This window comes from Cryptotermes secundus, unplaced genomic scaffold, assembly GCF_002891405.2.
Source record: "Cryptotermes secundus unplaced genomic scaffold, Csec_1.0 scaffold856, whole genome shotgun sequence".
NCBI classification, from domain to species: domain Eukaryota; kingdom Metazoa; phylum Arthropoda; class Insecta; order Blattodea; family Kalotermitidae; genus Cryptotermes; species Cryptotermes secundus.
In genome coordinates, this window is record NW_019724757.1 from 1,338,383 (window position 1) to 1,347,715 (window position 9,333).

The following is a 9,333-nucleotide window of genomic DNA, read 5'->3' on the forward strand; positions in this document are numbered from 1 at the left end:
CCCCGTTCCGAACTCGTGGATTTCATCCAAGTCCACTGGCGCCCATAAAAACTCAAATTCAGAGTAATCCCACACCCTACCCTGATCCAGACAGCTACAAGTAAGCGGCGGATGAAAGTGCAGACAACAAAGGTGCGAACGTGAAGGGCAGGTATAAGTGACGACCAACTCGTGAGGCTGGAAGTCTCACTGAGCGGTAAGGACGACGAAAAGGAAGGCGGTAAGAAAGGGTAAATTGGTGTGTCGTTGCTTGACGTTCCAAATGTTGGTAACTTCATGTCCTTCTTCCGCTAGACTGTGGGTAATTTCTTTGAGGTCAGTGGACGGATGTATGTTTTTTAGGACCACTCGAAAAGTTTTATCTTTTTTGGGTTTGTAGGTGTGGAATTCTCTGTTTTTTTCCATTAGTGCTTTGAGTATTGTACTATACACTTCACTCTTTAATGGCTGTATCTTTACTTGATCGTGTCTTATCGTTTTTGTGATGTAGCTATCTTTAGCCAGTTCATTCAGCAATTGAATCAGTGGTTGAATATGTTTGACACCGGTTACATAGATAGGTGGTGGCTTTGGTTCTTTGTTTGTATTGGCTGTCGTGGTCTCCATTTCTTCTGTAGGGAGGTTTTCGTATCTGTTGTGAGTAGGTGTTGGTTGGTCTAGCCAATAGGCTTGCTTTTTCTTTTGAGTCAGTCTATCTCCAGTTTCATCACTGTTTCTGTTTCGCTTCTTGCCATAGTGGACCGTTTGCCATTCATGTTTCTGATGATTTGGTAGTGGGGGATATTCTGCAGGTGATGACTGCTTAGGGTTGTATATTGGTATGTTGAGTGGTGGTTGACTGCAGTACTTTGCAGCATTTGAGTAGGAATTGCGTTGTTGTATATTTTGTTGTGATAGCATAGGTAATGGTATATGCTGATATGGTGTTGTTGTAGCTTGATCCCTAGACAAGTTCATACTTGATGGTATAGTAGCTATGTATGGTAGTGAGCGTAGGCCCTAGGCCGTACTCTAGCAATTTTTATTTGAAGTTCTATTGCAGATGTGTTGTGTTATCTAGGTTTAATGAGTGATATAAGTACTTGTTATTTGTTGATGGTCGATAGTCCGGAGGCGCGCGCCCTGTTGCACTGACTATGTTCGCGATGGCAGAGCACACTGTGTACGTCCGCATCGCTCAACTTCCGTAGCGGAACTGTACAACTTCTAGTATTCTAAAAAGCTATACAAAAAATGTTTAGTAGACTTGATCTGTTTCCTTCCTCAGGTGTTGGGTTCCTTAAAACGCAGTAATACTGAATGTTACGCACCACCGTCAGAACCCTGAACTGAATAACTGCTTGCTAGCTGCTTCTTACTGATTACTTGCTCAGTTTACCCTTCGACCTTGAAGATATTGGCAGCACGTTCCTCCAAAACAACGGTAAACATTCGTCAGACTACAGTGCGTAATCACCCAGAGAGTATCACTTCCTAATCACGGCTGTAAGAACATCAAACCCAACAAACTAAGCAAACAACATTGATCCTCGGTAGTATAGTGGTTAGTATCCCCGCCTGTCACGCGGGAGACCGGGGTTCGATTCCCCGCCGGGAGAATTTTAAGCGGCCTCCGTAGTCTAGAGGTAACGTTCCCACCTCATGACTCGTAGTACACGGGTTCAAATACCCGGCGGAGGTCGTCGAATTTTTAAGGGCAGAAAAATTCAGGGAACAAGTCCTCCGGGAGGGACTTTAAGCTGTGTGTCCCGAATCGTAACTTTACGGCACGTAAAAGAACCTCATATCCCCAAAGGGGATCACTGAGCCAAATTCCAGGACGTTTCCCGCCCAACAATAGTCTCTAAGGCCTCTGATAGATGGGAGAAGCATTATAGACACGGCTAAGCAAGTGGCCGAACTCGCTTGCTCGGCGAGACTGATGGTACGCACCATTTATCGGTAGGGTATAGAGACTGGTAGAATATCATAGAGGGAAGCACAATAGAGCAAACTGGTCGCGGTGCATAGGGAAACCCACCCTCTCTAAATAACTAAAAAACTAAAAACAAGATTGAGGCTAACTCTTCAGTAACCGAACGCAGCACGCACAATTCCTGTCTCAGTTCTGTGTACTGTTCAAGTGTCAGGGATATCCTCAGTCAGTTCTGCGCTAAGGGCTGGTCGACTGAAATTTGATTCCGACAGGAATCGACACCGAGACTAGACAAGCCCAGTCTCATGCCCAATAAACGGACCGCAGAGGTAAACAGCCGGGGCGGAAAGCTGGGCAACTCCATATCTAATGCTGAGGTTAAGAAGGCGCAGAGCTGGACCTCAACTCCTCCAGTCTCTTAATAATGTGGGGCTTAAGTATGAAATCCTTCAGGAATCCTACAGACTGCCCAACGAATGGGGAAACCCTACAGTAGTGCTTTTCGATTGACTGGGGAGCTCTGTTTGGCTTATTCGACTGTCATGGGAACTAACCCTGAGAGTACTTACTTACTCTTGGAGCCTGTGATTACTTACTGAACATAAACCTTTTCCAGATTTTTCCAATGTAACATATCGCATTTCCTCTCTTCATCATCATCATCATCATCATCAGTAATCTGTCAAGACGACAGGTCCACAGTCTCTTTCAAAACAATTCCTCCACTTAATGCGATCTAGAGCTTTCTCCTTCAAATGACAGTATCCTCTTCTGTCCCCAAGGTCATCCAGCATCTTCTTACGTCTTCTTCCTCGTCTTCTTGTCACTTCTATCCGCCCATCTATCTTTCCTTCGATAGCTTCTTTTAGAAGGCAGTTTCTGCGTAAAACATGACCAATCCAATTAGCCTTCCGTTTTCTTATTTCATGTAGGATATTCCTCTGCTCACTGACTCTAATTAACACTTCTTCATTTCTCACATAATCGGTCCAACTGATCTTCTCCATTCTTCTCCAACACCACATTTCGAAACTTTCCAGATGTTTCTGATCTACTGCCCTAAGTGTCCATGTTTCAGCCCCATACAGAGCTATGCTCCAAATGTAGCATTTCACTAGTTTCTTCCTCAAATTTAAGTCCAATTTGCTGGTAAAAAGATTCTTCTTCTTGCTAAATGCAGCTTTTGCCATGGCAATCCTGGATTTAATTTCACAAGTACACCTTCCATCATCTGTTAACAAGCTACCCAAATATTTAAAACATTTCACATTCTCCACTTGTTTTTGGTCTATCTTTATTGTGACTGGGGTTGGTTGTCTCGAAATTTTCATTACTTTTGTTTTCTCCACATTCATTTCCATGCCATAGCACCTTCCAATTTCAATTAGTCTATCAATCATGCCCTGTAGCACAGTTTCTTCCTTAGCCATTAACACAAGGTCATCTGCATATTTCACAGTTTGAATAATTTGCCCTCCTACTTTGAAGTCACCGAGCCCATCCAGAGCTTCCTTGGTAAGGCATTCGCTGTACAAGTTGAACAGAATTGGTGATAAACAGCATCCTTGTCGAACTCCTCTTCCAATCTGCACACTTCCTGTCTCCCCCCTGTCCAGTCGTACTCTAACTTTCTGATCCATGTACAATTTGCTAATCAATCTTCTTTCATGCCAATCGATACCTGTTTCTTTCAGGATCTGCATTAATTTGGTCCAGTTTACCCGGTCAAATGCCTTCTGCCAGTCTATGAAGCAAACACACAGTTCTTCATCTATCTCCAAAGTTCGTTCCGCTATAATTCTCATCATCCCAATTGCATCCCTGGTTCCTTTTCCTCTTCTAAATCCAAACTGATCTTCTCCAAGTACATCCTCTATTTTCCTTTCAATTCTTCTTTTAAGTATCTTTGCTATTATCTTTGCTGTATGTGCAATAAGACTTATTGTGCGATGGTCGCTGCATTTTGTAGCTTTTGTCTTTTTCTTTAAGGCAATCATTGTAACTTCTGTAAAGTCCTTGGGCCACTCTCCACTTTCATATATGGTGTTCATTAGTTTTGTCAGTGTTTTCAAACCACCTTCTCCCAGTAACTTGAGCACATCTCCAGGTACATCATCATCTCCTGTAGCCTTTCCCTTCCTCATTTCCTTGATAGCTTTTTCCACCTCACTTTGTAAAATATATGGTCCTTTCTCGTCTGTATCTACTTCTTCTTCCGGTTCAACTTCTAAGGTTTCTGGCCGATTAGGTCGATCATATAGTTCTGAAATATAATTTTCCCAAATTTTCAGCACTTGCCTCTGATCTACTATTCTATTCCCCTGGGAGTCTTCGATGCCAACATTTTGAATCCCATGATTCTCTTTCCATCCTAGTTCTTTTGTCTTCATGTACATCAAATCATAACGGCCTGTTCTTTGAAATTCCATAATCTCATTACATATCTTCTCAAGATATTCCTTTTTGGCCCTGTCCGTGGCTCTTTTCAATTCATTCCTCAGTCTCCTGTATTTCCTCCTGCCTTCTTCATTGTTGACATTCTTCCATTTCCTTCGCTCCTCCATTTTACTCATCATCTCCTGTGTAACCCATGGTTTTCTTGCTATCTTCTCAACTTTACCTACCAAATCACTGATAGTATCTAACATGCATTCTTTTATATCGTTCCACTGCGCTTCAGCATTTCCGCTTTCACCTTCAATTGCACCGAGTTTCTCTTCTAGAGTCTCTTGCACGCTTTGTCTTTGAGCATATAACTTCTCCAAATCCCATCTGGGTCTGCGCTTTCGAAATCCTATAATTTTCTTCAACCTGGTTCGGAACTTGGCAACCAGCAAGTTGTGGTCAGAGTCAATGTCTGCCCCAGGAAGCGTCTTCACATCCTTCACACTGTTTCTGAATCGATGTTTCACAAGGATGTAGTCCAGCTGATGCCTCTTCCAATCCCCAGGTGCCTTCCATGTGTAAATTCTTCTCTTTGGCTTCTTGAACCAAGTGTTGGTAACAATCAATCCATTTCGTTCACAAAAGTCAATAAGCATTTGACCTCTGTGATTCCGTCTTCCTAGTCCATGTGATCCAACAATATTCTGATATGGTTCATCTCCAACAATGCTGTTCCAGTCTCCCAATATGATGCTGTTTGTGTCTCCTCTTCCATCTTCCTGAAGAATTTCTTCAATTGTGTCATACACTTTTTCCACTTCATCATCTTCATACTCTGATGTTGGCATGTACACTTGTATAATCAGTATATCTACCGGTTCCGCCTTTAACTTCAGAGCAATAATTCTGTCATTACAAGCAATCTTCTTAACAACACTCCTCACTACACTTTTATGCACCACTATTGCCACACCTCTTTCAGCCCGTTCACCTCCGGAATAATACACTGTATAATCACCGCTTCTTATTTCACCTTGTCCTTTCCACCGCACTTCGCTGACACCTAGAACAGACACTTCATTCTTCTGCATTTCCGTTTTCAAATTCTCCAATTTTCCTGCTTGATTCAAGGTCCTGACATTCCATGTTCCAATCTTGTATCCATGCTGTTTCTTCTGATCTTCGCACTTTTTCCTCTCTTGGGCTACTGAAATTCAGCTGTAGGCCCATATTTCAGAATTTTGGTACAGTAATTCGAAGCTGTGCCGGTCACGGTAGCCGAGCGGTCTAAGGCATAAACTGTCTTCGATCGCTCGGAAGCAAGGATCGTGGGTTCGAATCCCACTCAGGCATGGATGTTTAGTGTTTATGTGTGTGTGCGCGTTTTCTGTGTTTGTGTATCCGTAGAGGCCTTGCGACGAGCTGATCATCCACCCAAGGATTCGTACTGAATGTCTACGATCTAGGAAACCGAAGTGAAACGGAGAGTTTCATGGAGAAAGAGCAAGGCTAAAATTGGGGCTGTAGCGCCAAAAGAAAAAAGAAAAGGAAAGGAATTCGAAGCTGTTAATGAAGACCTGCTTAAAATTGTCCGGCATTGCACAAAAACTGGTGGTTTTCCCCTTCGTCGCCGGTCCTTTTGTTACACTGACGGACAACGAAACATGCAATTTCGAGCTAACATGCAAAAAAGAAAATATTTGAAAAAAAAAATCCCCTCGTTTAAACATAGTCTTCCCTGTATATAATTATGTGAAGAAGTGTGCATGTTGGGACAAGCAAGAATATTCCCGAATACCCTCCATTACTTCCCTGGGAATTCGTGAAACACCCGGTATCCGGGCCGAGACCGGCATGTCCCAAATGCGAAGACACAGAAGCGGTAATCATTTCACCGCGGAGTTCAGTACACTTCTTACTTTCCTTGTTCAGCGTCTCGTAACAGAGTAATATATGCACATTAATTCAGACATTTAAATTTATGCCGCAGTCTGTTCATGGTTAGAAAATGAAAGTACTTTCATATGACTTAAAAGTAATACATTCTACTCATTTCAAGACGGGTAATTCTACTGAATGGTGTATATAGCAGAGAAGTGTCTTCGTATTTTTCTCAGTCTTCTATATTACTTTCTTATTCCTCATTTCCCACTGTTTCTCCCCCTTTCGCCGATCCGATATGGATCCGGTTACGGGATAATTCTGATAGGCTTGGAAAGAACATTTTGGCACGGTCTACTTCGTGCAATACAACACAAAATTCTGTGGCATATCGGAATTCAACCGCTATTTTCATACTTTCGTCACGTGCCTCTTCTTACCTCAATTGCAGCTGAAATCAAGGTTGCGCCGTCTCTTCACTCATTCACCGTGCTGCTAATTTGAGGACCAGCGCTACTGCACACAGGTGAATAAGTCTAATTTTGATTAGGGTTCCAGGATTGTGTAACGATTCGAGATGATTGGGTAGCCCAGTAGCTATGAGATTCCGCGTCAAATCAAGGTATATGGGACTATGGTCGGGTATAAAGGCAAACGTTTCCGTTAGTTGAATCTGCTGGTTATCAATGAGTGAGAACCGGCAAAACAACAAAACTCTTTACTTTTGTACCGTAACGTTCGACGCATTTCCGAAGGTCAGTTACTTGTTACAGATAAAATAGTGACAGTTGAACACAGAATATACCTCTGGAACGAATGACACGGAATAATAAATTTTTGTGAATGCGTTACTCAGAATTAGTTGCAATTAGAATTTACTCCTTAAACTAATGACAGTTTAATTCACGTCTTCGAGGTAAACTTCTAAGTAATAATTTTCGAGATGAAAGGACACGAATTTCTTCCTGTCTGGTTCAAAGTCGCTGCTCCTACAGGGAGGATATCTATCGTGAATAAGGATTTAACATTTTCGAGCAAATCTTCTATACCATTGGTTAGCAAAGTTTGTAAGCATCTTTATTACTGACTGAAAAATTAGGACTATTTGTCTACTCGTATGATTCTAGAGCCCTTTGTTGGACTTTGACTGCTTTTTATTTCCTTCATCCTACACACAGTCAGGAATCCTTGGATGGGGATCAGCAAGACGCAAGGCCGCTAACTACACATAGGACAGCACAAATATAGAATAAACGCATGCAGACATCCATGCCTCAAGTGGGATTCGAAACCATGATCCCAGTGTTCGAAAGGGCGAAGACGGTTCATGCCTAGACCGCGCAGCCATTGTGATCGGCAAACAATTAGACCATGGAGTCTTCAAATGGTATGACAAGGAACGTATATAACAACACAGACCAACTGTCAACTAAACGTACTGATATTATGTGAGAAAGAGTAAGGGTTCTATCCCGGGTCTGGTCAAGTGGGATTTGTGGTGGACAAAGTGGCGCTGGAACAGGTTTTCTCCGAGTACTTCGGTTTCCCCTGTCAATCTTCATTCCACCAATTGCTCCACAATCACCCTCATCTATCATCTGGGGCTGGTACAATAGGCCAGAAGTGGCCGCAGTACAAGGGACTTAGTCACACCCCACTAGCAATACGAAAAGGAAATACTAAGCTAACTTCTTCTAAAAACTAAATGAGAACTTCTGTTTAAATTATAATTTATAATTTCTGCATTTTCTCAAGTGTAAATGTGTAATGTATTTTTCTCATGTTACTACTGGCCCAGTGTAGGGCTAAGGGCACCAGCCGTTCCTCTCGCCAGGGTTTGAGAAGAAACTGAGTTAAAACTGACCAATGGAGACTATCAGCAACGTCTCAAATTTCGCAATGAAGCTACTACAAACTTTCGTTTGCTTGGTGCCACACTGGACTCAAACTAACAGGCGGTATCAGGATCTTAGTTCGAAAGCCCAGCCTGCTAGATCGATCACGTGTTGTCAAGTGAAATACCGAATACTGAATATTGACATGGGGTGGAATTGGGGGAGCCTAGACGCCCCAAGCATCAGACCACTTAAGGGTCCATTGTGTGCCCTTGCTTTCCTCTACACATTTAGAGAGCATGCGCCTGTGGTTTCCGGTGGCAGTTACTGCACACCCTCCATTCCCTAGAATGAGAAAGGTAGGTTTGCTCTTTGTTTTAGTAACTCTAGGTACTCTAGCTTTTCTCCAGACGGCTGAGGTTCCACTGAGTAGTAGAGTAAATATGCAGAACACACCGCCACATTTCAGGTCTCACCACAGACCTGATGAGTCAGCAGGACCGCCTCGATATCCATGTTGCAAGGAGCAGGAATTGGGTTAGCTTCTATACCTGCGTCATATACAGAGTGTAACTAATGTATGTTACAGCGCTCTGTGGTAGATAGATGGGTTCAATGTGATCATGTTTTGTTAATACACCCATGTTCGGAAACGCTTTGTTGACGCTCTGGGGCCTCTGTAATGTGAAGGAGGACGCCCTTATCACTTACCTCTGCGGCTTTCTGGCGACATTTACCTAACATTTCTCCAAGAGACCTTACCGAGCTGCTGGAAGCGGTGCCTTTGGAAGTCCGTCGTGAAATGATGACGCCCCAGCACACTGCACTAATGTCGTCCGTGAGTATTTTGATGAAACCTTTGGCAACAGATGGATTGGACGTGGAGGGCCAATAACCTGGCCCCCTCGCTCTCCTGACTTGACTCCACTGGATTTCGTTCTCTGGGGATACTTGCAAAGCCTGGTGTACGAGACTCCAGTGGAGACACAACATGATCTTGTGGTAAGAATTGCAGTAGCAGCTGGAACCATCCGGGAAAAGCAAAGAGCTCGGCATAACATGGCCAGGCGGTGCAGAACATGCAATGAAGTCAACGGCCGCCATTTTGAGCAAATTTTATAATGTAAAACAACGATAACATTACCTAAAACTTATGCATCCTTTCGAATTCTTTGGTCGCCCTTAGGGCCAAAAGTAAGCGCTTCCGGACTTGGGTGTATTAACAAAACATGATCACATTGAACCCATCTATCTACCATAGAGCGCTGTAACATATATTTATTTACACTCTGTATAAATGTTCTAGGTCTCTACAGA

At 43.0% G+C, this 9,333-nt stretch overlaps 1 non-coding gene across 1 annotated transcript; it reads left to right on the top strand.

Moving 5' to 3' along the window:
* Window positions 1-1,526: 1,526 nt before the first annotated feature.
* Window positions 1,527-1,598, top strand: Trnad-guc. Its single transcript has one exon. It is a non-coding gene; the product is annotated as a tRNA-Asp (tRNA).
* The last annotated feature ends 7,735 nt before the right edge of the window (window positions 1,599-9,333 follow it).